The following is a 15,000-nucleotide window of genomic DNA, read 5'->3' as shown; positions in this document are numbered from 1 at the left end:
GTACATATGTACTTATAATTGTATTTATATACTGTAAGATGTGTGTTTGATTATCTGTCAGTCTATCTAATTGGGCGTGCTTACACACATATCTATACATATAGTATGTGTATATATGTATGTATTTATATATATATACACACACACATATATATATATATATATATATATATATATATATGTGTGTGTGTATGTATATATGCATGTATACATATATATGTATATATATGTATGTATATATATATATATATATATATATATATATATATATATATATATATATATATATATATATATATATATATATATATATATATATATATATATATATATATATAGACTTGTGACACGTGTATGTTGATTCCAAATGACAGCATAGCAGGCATGAGAGTAATTGGTCATCTCATGCAAGGTTGTGATAGTATGCTACTTTCAATTAGATGTTACGTGTACATTGATAAATACCGCTGTCTGACAATTATCTTTCAAGGTTCATTCTGTTGTAATGGTTGTCTTAGACTATTCATAAAGTTGCGATAAATTCAGGTACATTTTACTGTCGTGCAGAGGTTCACTTTGCATTTACTGTTGACAAGACATGCATTTTGCAATTCGTGATTGTTTGGGTACGTTGTCGGCTTCTTTTTCCCTTTCACGTGAAGGTCATCTATCACTTCGTACGTCAATTCTGTTGTTTCAGTGTTCGTTTTTTTTTTTAAAGGTTTAAAGGCCGCTCATGGATGGCATATGCGAGGGACAGTTACATTGCCTTTTCACGCAGGACAATGCCCTAGAGATTGACCATATATACATATGATTAAAACCAAGGAGGGTCAGGCAGCGGCTGCTTAAGACTTAGCAGATAGACCTATAGGCTGCCCCAAACCACCCTTCCTTAGCTCACAAGGATGGTGAGGTTACAACGATCAAAGAAATTAAAGAGTTTGAGCGGGACTGGAACCCCTGTCTGGCGTTCACCAGTCAAGGACGTTACCGCATCGGCACCACAAGTTTTGGAATGCTATAAACACCTGCATTATAAAAGCAAGGTTTACCTGTTCGTATTATGGTTAGGCATTGCTTACTTCCAAGTTTATTTACTTCCTAGATTATTTATTTTATAATCTTACCTATTCAGATAGGCCCTTTACCTCACCTTTCAATGAGAAAGAATATAATCATTCTCTCTGTTAATTATTGGATGTGATGGGAGATGTGGTAACGTCCCTGCCTGGTGATTGTCAAACTGGTGTTCGAGTCCTGCTCAAACTCGCTGGTTTTTAGGTCGCTGCAACCTCACCATCCTTGTGAGCTAAGGATGGGAGGTTTGGAGGAGCCTATAGGTCTATCTACTGAGTCATCAGCAGCCATTGCCTGGCCTCCTTGGTCCTAGCTTGGGTGAAGAAGGGGCTTGGGCTAAGACCATATGTATACAGTATGTCATCAGTCTCTAAGGGATTGTCCTGCTTGATAGGGCAATGTCACTATCCCTTGCCTCTGCCATTCATGAGCGGCCTTTGAACCACTTGTCTATGTAAATTTTTATATGAATTATCATAGCTATTCTCATATTTCTTTTTTGATTATTTTGTAAAGTATCCTATTCCCGTTTAGAAAAAGGAAATGAGGTTTTACCTGGCTTCCGAGAAAGAATGAAAACATCTCATAGGACTTAAGGAATTTTTGATTAATTAGAAAATGAATTTTTTATTAATTAGAAAAAAAAATATCAAATGCTAAGAATGAAATAAAGAGTAGAATTATATGGAAGGAATAAGGGAAACTCCGTCAATAATATGGGTTTACTTCATTTCTGGTCAGGGATTCAATGTTATATATATTTTATTTATTTACCAATAACTCCTAGCCATTCTAGATTCCGATATAATTCCATAAATTTTGTCCGGAAATGTTTTTAAGTAAAATGATAATTCTTCTTGATTTATTGCCTTCAAGTTTTACCGGATTTCGTCGATATATTGATATTTGCTGAGACATCAACAATTTTGACAGAAATATTTGGTCTTGAGACACTTCGTAATGTTCCCCAAATTAGATTATACCCTTCACGTGATCTGATTGTCTTTTAAAACAATTACTTTTCATGTTGATGAACAGATTGGTTTTTATTCCTATGAATATAACATTTGTTATTGTTATACATACAATGCACGTTTAAACCTATTATATTTTAGTTTCATATACGGTAGCCCTTCGTGAGACCTAAGAACTGTAAACCATTTTCTATTCTGAATTGTCTTGCACAAATGGTACTTGAATTTTTTATAGTTCCTTCTAAAACTTCGGGTCGAAGAGTGTTTTCCTTAAAGTGGGGCATTCTGTCAACAAATCCCAAGAAGTGTGGAAGTTCTACGGCATTTGGAAACCGAATCTAGATTCTAGAGGGTTTTTTACTACTCATTCATTGCGGCATTATAGAATAGCGTTCCTCCTAGATAAATTTTATAACAGTTGTCAATCCCTTCGTCTGAGGTATATGTCCTCCCCAACTCACGCTGCGTGTAATCATTCCTAAAGTTTAGCAGTGATTAATAATCGAGATTCAATATATCAGACATAAATGATTTCTAAAGATCAGATTTGACGTACCCTTTGGGGCCTGTCTTTCTTTGTTGTATATTTAATAGAGAGAGAGAGAGAGAAAGAGAGAGAGAGAGAGAGAGAGAGAGAGAGAGAGAGAGAGAGAGAGAGAGAGTGTGTGTGTGTGTGTGTACACACTTCAGGTCTTTATTGAGAATGTAAAGATTGTTCAAATCTGAAATTTTTTATCTTTTATTATGAAATGCACATTTACAATCTTACAATTTATGACATATACATCATAGTTTATTTGCATAAATATTTTTTTATATTCCATATAGTGTATTTACAATTGAATTTTTTACTATTTTTCTAGATATGTTTTTAAATAGAAAATATATCTAGTAAATTAAGTTTTTTTTTCTTTTTGAACCTCCCTTTCGCCCTATCTAATACCTTGTTATTCTATCGCAAGAAAAATTTATTTTGAACATGAAACCTGCAAGTATAAAACCACCTTTCCCGTACCGGGCAATTTGTTGTACAATATTTTCTTTAGGAATTTAGTGGGTGTATGGAAACATTTGGGTTTTCATGGAAAGAATATTTCACAAAGGATTTAAGTGTACCTGCTGCAAAGGAGGCTTGCAAAAATATTGTAGAAAGCCAGCTTCAGTTTTTTAAAGTATTTTACGTTTCCTCATGGTTAGTTGTTTTTTAGTTTATGCTTGTAAATGTGAGAGAGAGAGAGAGAGAGAGAGAGAGAGAGAGAGAGAGAGAGAGAGAGAGAGAGAGAGAGAGAGAGAGAGAGAGAGAGAGAGAGAGAGAGATTGGATTCTTTTCCATTTTTAGACACATCCAGATTTAAATTTATCGTGGTATTTTTTTTTTATCAGTAAAAACTATTTGCATATACACTTATTAAAGATTTTCTGTAAAAGAATCAGTAAATGAGTAGCAACATTTTTCAAGGATTTTTAGTTTTAGAAACGGATATATTGACGTAATTAATTAATATTAGGGTCACCAACCCGTAAAATATAATAAAAAAGCAAGGCAAGATTACGGTCACCTGTATTTTACTGAAATACGGCTGAGAACAGTATATTTTTTACGGAGTATTTCCGATAAAAATTACGGGATTTTTTAACAGTTACTTTGGAAACAACTCTTACACCTTAAAAGAGACTTTTACAAACTTCACGAAAAATCTTTTCATATTTGGATAATACATACATCGTATCTTTATATGAAATTGCTGTTAGTAACATTGAAACACTCCTTGGAGCTTACTTGCGTATAATCAGATAGACAGAGTTTGGCCAAGTAGTTTCCAAAATCAACATCCGGAAAGTCGGATTACAATCGGAGCTTGATTCGATGCAATTGATATCATTAATAGTCTATTAGGAAATTATATATAACTGATAGCTATATTAATGTGACAGACTTTTGGTACAGCCTCTAAAACCATTCTATTTTGTAAGCATTATTAATACACCATTGTACACCGTCCGTCAAAAAAGACGGTTATATATTTAGGTAGATATGCACACACATATATACAGACAGATTCAGTCAGTACAACCCCCTTCTTCTTTCCTAACTATAGTACGGCAGTTTGAGCAATTTGTGGGCGATCTTGATTTCCCAGTGTAGCTCTCGGGCTACCCCCTCTCCCCAGAGAATGACTTACACTCTCCTAACTGAGCCTGACAATATATATATATATATATATATATATATATATATATATATATATATATATATATATATATATATATATATATATATATATAATATACTGTATATATATAATATATATAATATATAGTGTATGTATATATATATATATATATATATATAGAGAGAGAGAGAGAGAGAGAGAGAGAGAGAGAGAGAGAGAGAGAGAGAGACTTGCTCTTTATTATTAGGGGAGATTGTATACTTTTAGTAATATTTTCTCAATCAAATAAATTCCAATATCTGTTTTATTTCAGACGCAGACGCAGGAAAATATACTTATTTTTATTTCCAATACTACCGTTACTCATAACTTTTTTCATAATCTTTAACTGATATATATATATATATATATATATATATATATATATATATATATATATATATATATATATATGTGTGTGTGTGTGTGTGTATGTATATGTATATACACACACACACATATATATATATATATTTATTATATATATATATATTATATATATATTTATTATATATATATATATATATATATAATAAATATATATATAATATATATATATATATAATAAATATATATATATATATTCATACATACAAATACTCACACACATGCGTAGCGTGACACTTGCTCCTTATGATGTATGGGAGATTGTATAATTTTAGTGATATTTTCTCCATCAAATAAATTCCAATATCGGTTTTATTACAAACACAGGAAAATGTACTTGTTTTTCCTATACTACTCGTCCTCATAACTCCATTTTAACAATCTTCGCCTGCAAAGTTTTCTACTTCCATCTCATAGCAATTACCTTCATTTTAAACGCTGACTTGCATTTTTGTGACGTACGAAATCCTGAAATGCAATTCTTGAAATTTCTTTTATATTCTATTCTACAATTTCCTTGCGTCTGTAGTTACTGGCTTCGTGTATCTGGCTAGGAAGGAATGAACTATTGGATGCAATGAAAATGTCATTGACGAGCTATAGTTAATGAATGGAGTATGAGTTTGACCTAAGGAAAGATTTTAGTTATTGCAACTTGATGGTATAGAATTTCTGTTTTCGAGAAAATGTGTAAATAGTGCGTTTAGGCATCAACAGATGTGGGCTTGGGCGCTGATCATATGTAATATGGTGCTGGTTGCCTCTGCCATTCATGATTGGCCTTTAAACCTTTTAACCTTTAAACTACCTGCCCAAGTCATTTTGTTAGGGTGGCTCCGCATGGCCACGTATCTCAGTTTTGATATTTCTCCATAATTGATCCTCGATACCGATTCAACCTATTGAAAAATACTCTTTACTCTATATTCTACCTGAAGGTAGCTGATATTGTAAGGAAATCAGTTGTAAAAGTAATAAATAAAAGTTATAGAATTGTTATATATGATATTAAGCTGAATAAAAAAAGAAATTAACCGCCAGTCCTTCATATCTAAATTTTTTTGAATACTTCATGACTAACGCAGATTGAATCTGGACTTTCCATAGTAATCTAAAAAGATATAGACTTCCCAATGTCCCGGACGTGATTAGTGTTTGGATTTAAATATTCTATTTCAGATATGAATAATTTTGTCATTAATTTGACCTAAAGGTACTTTGCTGTAATATATTGGAAGTATCTAATTACCATATATATTTTTTTCTTTATTTTATTAGGACACAAAGCATAGGAGCATCTTTTCAAATAGTATTTGAAGATAATTCAGCATCTTTTTTTTCATTATTATTATTATTAATACTTTGGGGTCTATATCGGGGATTTGCTGAAACCTTAACATTATAATAAATCCTTGAGTTTTTATTTTATAAAATGATAGATCAGTTATTTTATAGCGGGTGATATGGTCCTTGTTTGGGGGGTGAAAGCTTCCAGAGGTGGAGAGGGGAAGGGTTCAAGTGAGAGGGGTAGGAGGTAAGTGAGAGGGGAGGGGTTGAAGGGATAGGGGAAGGGGTGACGTGAGAACGGAGGGGGTGAAGTGAGAGGGGAAGGGGTGAAGTGAGCAGGGAAGGGGTGAAGTGAATGGTGAGCGGGTAGATGGGAAGTGGTTAAGTAGTTTAGCATCAATATAAAGTTTTTTTTTTATCTATATCTTTTGAAATCTATTGGACGTTTGACTTTTGAATGCTTAAGTTAAATGTTTGTCTTACAAACGAGAATGGTAGCATCATTTGTGTTTTTTTTAATTTTATTACAAAAGGTTCGTGAGTACACTGTACTGTACAGCCGACACTCTTAGGTGAGCGGTTTGTTTCAGAGAACGCACACAGGCAACTAAATATCCCTCGCTATCAAAATGCAATCTTGCTACAACAACATGCTGAATAGTTAGGTTTTGTGGAATTCTCATGATTATAGAGTTCATTTACCTTGACGTACAACACATATTTCATACATGAATTAGGACATATATTTATATATGTATATATATATATATATATATGTATGTATATATATATATATATATATATATATATGTATATATATTTATACATATGTATATATATATATATATACACATGTATATATATATATATATATATATATATATATATATATATATATATATATATATATATATATATAAAGTTTTCATTTAAACTGAAAGATTTCCTATTTTTCCAATAATCTTGGTTGTGCAACAGATGGCGTACCATCTAAAAGTCATTGCCGCTGCCAAAGGCAAATAGCCTACTTTGTTTCCATTGTTGAATTTTTATAAAACTCTTATTCTGTTATCTGTGATGACCAAATAAAAGCCAGGAATGTCATATGTATTTGCTTGTCATGTAGCTGAAGTTCAATGAAGTTACATTGCAACTGTAAAGAGATGAAGTCACTATTATATTGATGTCAAATTTATTTTCTCAATAATGGGATATCAACATCGCATACCAAGTCTTCAGCACTTAAGGTTTTCCATTCATTTTGATATGGGGAAAGAGAAGATGATATATTTTAGTTGATTCATTAACTCTTTTACTTCGCGTACTATGACTATATATTTCTTTTATTATACAATTATTCTATTTTCTTTTTCATTGTTTTATTTGGAATGAGTATTCATTACCATGGGTTATACTGTTACCCTTCCCTGAAGAAATTTTTAGTACATGTAACTTATTTTGATATGGGAGTAACTATATCTGAACGTAAGTTATTTTACATGTTATATTCCATGCGTACTAATTGTTGGTCGAGTCATCGTGTTTTCTTATATTTTCTTGTTTTCAAACGCGGGTATAATTTGAATGATTAAAAAAATATTTATAGTGTTTCTATGAAAATTCTAATGTATGTCTGGTTTGAAACTTGTTTAAAACAGTATCTTTAAAACATGTTGCATGTAGTTCAAGACTTACACTGAGAATATGAATGCTTTCATTACAATGTTTGAATTCGTGTTTATCGTAAAATTCTCACACGAGTATGTATATGATTTTTAGCTTCTTGATTAAATGAAGGTACAGTTCAGTAAAACACGAATTAACCCACCCACCCCCACCCCCCCAAAAAATATCCCGTGACCGCTGGAAGATTTCAATAAAGTTTCGTGGAAGTTTCCTGGTTAACTTACAGTAACTGCATAAATCTAGCTACGCTTCGAAACATGATAATGTATACAATAATGATATATGTATATACAGTACACATTTATGGCACAGTAAGTGTTTCCCCAGGACATGAGACCGAAATTAAATCAAGCAATGGGGTGGAGAGGTTTTGGTAAACAAAATGAAATTATGAAATGTAAAATACCACTATCTAAAAAGTTACAACTCAAAGACCCATGGAAAGTAAAATGATGGGAATAACACTAAGAGACAGAAAAAGAGCAACATAGATGCGAGAGAAAACTAATTCAGATTATATTCTATCAAGTGAGAAAAAGAAATGATGGTGGGTAGGACGTATAATGGGAATAAATAATAGGTGCACATTAAGAACAACGGAATAGGTCCCTAAAGATTGCAAAAGAAGCAAGGGAAGGAAGAGAAGATGACGGATTGACGAGTTAGAAAAATTTGTGGCTATAGACTGGCATAGAAAGACCATAACACACGGGAGTGGAAGGACATGTTTGTGGCTTTGGTTCTGCTGTCATGCAGTGAACTAGCATATGTTTATGTGTGTAGAGAGTCAGAAAATATTTTATTATCCACGATCAATACTTGTATTCACTAGAACCAGGAAATATGTATATGTGGCAATTGGTCTCCTCTTATTTTGAAATTTATTCTAGAATAGCGCTATAGGATATTGTTTCATAGATATCATGTTTGTAATAGAAAGTGTATAATAGTACAAATAGGCACGTAAATTCATTTTCGTATCTTTTATGATTTATGTATATATGTGTTATATATACTGTATATATATATATATATATATATATATATATATATATATATATATATATATATATATATATATATATACATACATATATATATACATACATATATATATACATACATATATATATACATACATATATATATACATACATATATATATACATACATATATATATATATATATCCTTATTTTATATCCACTTGGAATGATAAATTACATTAGTATATTTAAATGCTGGAAACGTACTCTTAGCGTGTACTAGTATTGAATTAAAGTTTTTTTCATCCAGCCATGCCAATAGCGTTGGTTTAGGGGTGACTATAATATCTCCCTATCCGTATGTCCATGTGTCCACCCAATATTCTGAAACATATTCTTTATTCTTTTTAATCTTTTCGTGCTGTACAATCAACATGCGATGACACATTTGCTATGTTATCAGAACACCGTTCCTTCATTTTATGGAATTGATTAATCTTAACGTCTTTTGTATACTTTATCTTTAACTTTAATTTTTAGATTTAATTCTAGTTTCCATTTTAATGATATTCATTTAAGTGAATCTGTTATATGTCCAGTTTTTAGTTTGATTTCTCAGTTAACATTCTATATAGGCACCAGCTGTTAACCTATAAATATTAGCGTGACATATTTATATTTAATTCTAGTTTTCATTTTAATGATATTCATTTACGTGAATGTAATTTATTACTAGTTTTTAGTTTGATTTCACAGTTATTCTATATAGGCACCAGCTGTTAACGTATGCTTATTAGCGTGACATATTTAGATTTAAGTCTAGTTTTCATTTTAATGATATTCATTTACGTGAATGTAATTTATTACTAGTTTTTAGTTTGATTTCACAGTTATTCTATATAGGCACCAGCTGTTAACGTATGCTTATTAGCGTGACATATTTAGATTTAAGTCTAGTTTTCATTTTAATGATATTCATTCACGTGAATCTATTTTTATGGCCAGTTTTTAGTTTGATTTAACAGTTTACATTCTGTAGAGGCACCAGCTGTTAACCTATGCTGATTAGCGTGACATTTAAGGTCCTGCGCAATTGTTTTTGCACTTGATTCGTGCAAACAGGATCTTCATTATTCTTTGATATATATCATGAGGAAGTTTGGAATATTTTGTAAGCTTATGGCGGGTCTCGTGTTTCCGTGCGTTTCTTTCATGACAATAACAGCGAAGGTAGTGACCGTCTAGCAATATTTTAATAACTTCTAACTCTTACAATGACCTCCGTATGCAAGTGCTTAATTATCTTAGTTTATCGTACGATAATGATATATGTATCATGATAAATTACAATTAGTAGCTGCCTAATAGTTTAATATGGCCGTTATTATATATATATATATATATATATATATATATATATATATATATATATATATATATATATATATATACTATAATGGCCATAATTAAATTATTAGGTAGCTACTAATTGTAAGTTATCATGATACATATATCATTATCATACGATAAACAGAAACCAATTAAGCACTTAGATATGGAGGTTATTATAAGTTAGAAAATATTAAAATGTTGCTCGACGATCACTATACATATATATATATATATATATATATATATATATATATATATATATATATATATATATTGGCTTAATTTCATTAGGGCCAAGAGGCCTTTACTTTATATAGTATGTAATTTGAAAGTAGAGCGATTTATACGTGGTATTTATGAAGATAACATAAAACTGTACTTTTAGCCAAGGTAAAAGTTGGACTTTCACGTTCCATTGATTGCTCAAAAAGTTACAGAGAGAAGTTATTGACACAAATTTTACATAATTTCCTTAAGTCTTTCATATCTAGACACCTTTTCACAAACGCAATTCATAATAAATATTTAAATCTAGAAATCCAGGAACCATCAATACATAGTTTTTGTAACAACTTATTTAGTAAAATAATTATTTAATGGCATCTGTTTTAAGGTAAAGTAAAAAAAAAAAAGAACAATTGAAGTGAAATTTCTGTAATGAAACCAAAAGTTTGAATGTTTGAGAATATTAACTTTTACGGAAATGTATTAATATCTACAGTGAAGCTTATTGCTAATTCTACCACTGTATAATCTTGAATGTTATATGCGCTCTCTCTCTCTCTCTCTCTCTCTCTCTCTCTCTCTCTCTCTCTCTCTCTCTCTCTCTCTCTCTCTCTCTCAAAGCCACGTCTCGATTTAGTGTCAGAGTCCTTATCTGAAATCCATCATCATCATTTAAGTTTGTTGTCTACGTATTTCTGTCCCGCTTAATTCATAAAACATTTTAAATATCCAAAGATAGATTCCGTCCCAAGTAACCCCAGAGTCTTCCATTCCTTGGAATTATGGAATGTCGATGTATTGATCCCTTGAATTTTTTTTTTTTTTGAAAATTTTCAAAAGGAATGAGAATTTGATTTTTTTTTTAATTGTTATAAATGATTAATATTTTGCTGTTATTATTATTGTTTTTGATGCTGCTACTGTGCATATTCTAGCGTTAATATTACTTTGAACTTTGATTATCTTGTTTCCACTGAATTAAGCACCATATGAGTCCAAGGAAGACGTAAATTAATGATTTAGAAGAAATTATTGAATAAATCCCATTTAATTTACAATGAAAATACAGAAAAATAAATCTGAATGACGTGAAATTAAGTTTTAATATTTTTCGCAAGATCTCGGAAAAAAAATATCATACTGAGCAAATCTCTCGTTTGCCAATCCATGTATGTTGTTTCTCACCCATTTTGAGCCTCTTCGTGAATCATTTCTTATCCGGAAAGTAATGAACCACGAAGAGGAAGCCAATCTTTGGAAATCTTCAAGACAGAAATAGTTTTCCCAAATGCGTGCCATTCACTTGGCTTTATCGAATTTTACGAGCTGGAATTTGCACAAGCATTGATATTCATAGCACGTGTCGCATTCAACTTCAAGGATGGACGAGAAATGGGTTTTGATGCCTTACCAACTTTTCCATCACTCGCTGGGGTTTAATTTAAAATCTGATTTTCTCTTCTTTTTTTTTGCGTTTGTATTTTCGTTTCCTTTTGTTTAAACTGTTGATTTTTATTTATTTTTTGGCTACTTTCCTCTTGGTAAGGGTAGAAGAGACTCTTTAGCTATGGTAAGCAGCTCTTCCAGAGGATCATTCCCCTTGGTAAGAGTAGAAGAGACTCTTTAGCTATGGTAAGCAGCTCTTCCAGAGGATCATTCCCCTTGGTAAGAGTAGAAGAGACTCTTTAGCTATGGTAAGCAGCTCTTCCAGAGGATCATTCCCCTTGGTAAGAGTAGAAGAGACTCTTTAGCTATGGTAAGCAGCTCTTCCAGAGGATCATTCCCCTTGGTAAGAGTAGAAGAGACTCTTTAGCTATGGTAAGCAGCTCTTCCAGAGGATCATTCCCCTTGGTAAGAGTAGAAGAGACTCTTTAGCTATGGTAAGCAGCTCTTCCAGAGGATCATTCCCCTTGGTAAGAGTAGAAGAGACTCTTTAGCTATGGTAAGCAGCTCTTCCAGAGGATCATTCCCCTTGGTAAGAGTAGAAGAGACTCTTTAGCTATGGTAAGCAGCTCTTCCAGAGGATCATTCCCCTTGGTAAGGGTAGAAGAGACTCTTTAGCTATGGTAAGCAGCTCTTCCAGAGGATCATCCCCCTTGGTAAGGGTAGAAGAGACTCTTTAGCTATGGTAAGCAGCTCTTCTAGGAGAAGGACACTCCAAAATCAAACCATTGTTCTCTAGTCTTGGGTAGTGTCATAGCCTCTGTACCATGGTCTTCCATTATCTTGGGTTAGAGTTCTCTTGCTTGAGGGTACACTCGGGCACACTTTTCTATTTATTTTCTCTTCCTCTTGTTTCGTTAAAATTTTTATAGTTTATATAGGAAATATTTATTTTAATGTTGTTACTCTTCTTAAATTATTTAATTTTTCCTTATTTCCTTTCCTCACTGGGCTATTTTCCCTGTTGGGGCCCCTGGGCTTATAGCATCCTGCTTTTCCAACTAGGGTTGTAGCTTAGCATTTGACAATAATAATAATAATAATATTAGTTCATGCCATAAGGAAAATCTTTTTTGCCGTATGTTCAGAATTTGATGATTATAGAAAATGCTTTACTTTTATTTTCTTGCAGGATGGTCTGTTATCACTTTCGTCATTAATTGGTTCGAAAGTTTGGCACTGATTATTATTATTATTATTTTTTTTTTTTTTTGCATTAACGAAGCAAATTTCATTATCATTAAAAAGACTGATGTTTTATAATGTACCCCCCCAAAAAAAATTACTAATCTTTTCAATTCATATAATAGGTAACATATTGAAAACTTGATAGGAAAGTTTAATAACAATTTTTCTGTCTTACGAGAAGGACCAGAATCCGCAGGGTTCCTTATATTGAACAAAGATTGGTCTTCAGTCACAGTGGATAGAATCATCATTGGAAGAAAACTTCGTAATAAATGAAAACAGTGAAGTTAAATAAAAACATGAGAAATAAAGCAAGGCGTTCTTTGTTAATTTGTACGTTTAATGGACGAAGAGTTTCTCAAATTTTCCCAATACTTTACAATTCAATTCTTCTTTACACAATATTTCAATGTTTCTGTAGGCACAAGAGAACTGAGAAATCAGGTCATAATGAAGTTTCTTTTTTTTTTTTTCTTTTTTTTTTTTGTGAGAGAGAGAGAGAGAGAGAGAGAGAGAGAGAGAGAGAGAGAGAGAGAGAGAGAGAGAGAGAGAGAGAGAGAGAGAGAGAGCGCAAATTCTCAAGTAACACTATACGAATTGGCAATGAGGTCATCTTGGAAAGACAGAATTTCAGTCCGGACACAAAGATGAAATTATAGATAAGGCTGGATGCTTTTGACTTTTCTTCGTTAAGAACAGGAGTGAAAGGCAATGGAACATACCATACGTATGAATAAAGTATGCACATGCAAGCAGGTGAATGCATGAGACAAAAGTGATCACAAGCCTTAATTTAGGACGTAAACTTGTTACATAGCTGTCCATCAAATTATTGATATGCATTTTTGATCACTTCATTATTATTATTATTATTATTATTATTATTATTATTATTATTATTATTATTATTATTATTATTATTATTATTATTATTATTATTTTTATTATCAGAAAGGTGAAATATTCAGAACACAGTCTTTACGCTAAAATATTATTATTATTATTATTATTATTATTATTATTATTATTATTATTATTATTATTATTATCGGAAAGGTAAAATATTCAAAACTGTTTTTACGCTGAAATATTATTATTATTATTATTATTATTATTATTATTATTATTATTATTATTATTATTATTATAATCTTAATTATCAGAAATGTAAAATATTCAGAACAAAGTCTTTACGCTGAAATATCATTTTGTTTTGAACCCATTCAAGATTTATAGTAATTGGCCTGACCTTTGCTTAATTAGACACCATGCCTAGAAGTAATGATCTAACTCAATTAAGCGAAGACAGGTTAATTAAAGGTAACCCCACCAGGAGAATATACTTCATTTCAAGAAAGGTTTCCATGTTTAGCAGGTGTAAATTTCAACGGTTAAATTACTCTCTTACCATAACTTTAGCTATGTGAATTACGGCCTGGGTTGGGCACCGTAAACATATCGAAAAAAAAAAACAACAACAACATGGTATATTTTTATGGCAAGTATGCTGGTATTCACACATGCAAACAAACACTCATTCATGCAAACAAGCAGCGAACTGTACACAGAAATATAAACAACTCTTGGTTTAATACTATGATGCAGTAACTGAGAGATGATTATCCTTTACACTTAGTGGGTTGGCGAGGGCACCAGCCACCCGTTGAGATACTACCGCTAGAGAGTTATTGGGTTCATTAACTGCCCAGGCAGTACTACATTGAATCCTTCTCTCTGGTTTCGGCTCATTTCCCTTTGCCTACACATACACCGAATAGTCTAGCCTATTATTTACATATTCTCCTGTCCTCATACACCTGACAACACTGAGATTAGCCAACAGTTCTTCTTCACCCAAGGGGTTAACTAATCCACTGTAATTGTTCTGTGGCTACTTTCCTCATGGTAAGGGTAGAAGAGACTCTTTATCTATGGTAAGAAACTCTTGTAGGAGAAGGACATTCCAAAATCAAACCATTGTTCTCTAGTCTTGGGTAGTGCCATAGCCTCTGTACTATGTCTTCCACAGTCTCTTGTTAGAGTTCTTTTGCTTGAGGGGTCACTTGCGTACGCTGTTCTGACTTTCTCTTTCTCTTGTTTTGTCGTTTTTTTTTTTTAGTTTATATATGAAATATTTATT

This window comes from Palaemon carinicauda, chromosome 40 (assembly GCF_036898095.1).
Source record: "Palaemon carinicauda isolate YSFRI2023 chromosome 40, ASM3689809v2, whole genome shotgun sequence".
Classification (NCBI taxonomy): domain Eukaryota; kingdom Metazoa; phylum Arthropoda; class Malacostraca; order Decapoda; family Palaemonidae; genus Palaemon; species Palaemon carinicauda.
Note: the sequence above shows the minus strand (reverse complement) of the source record.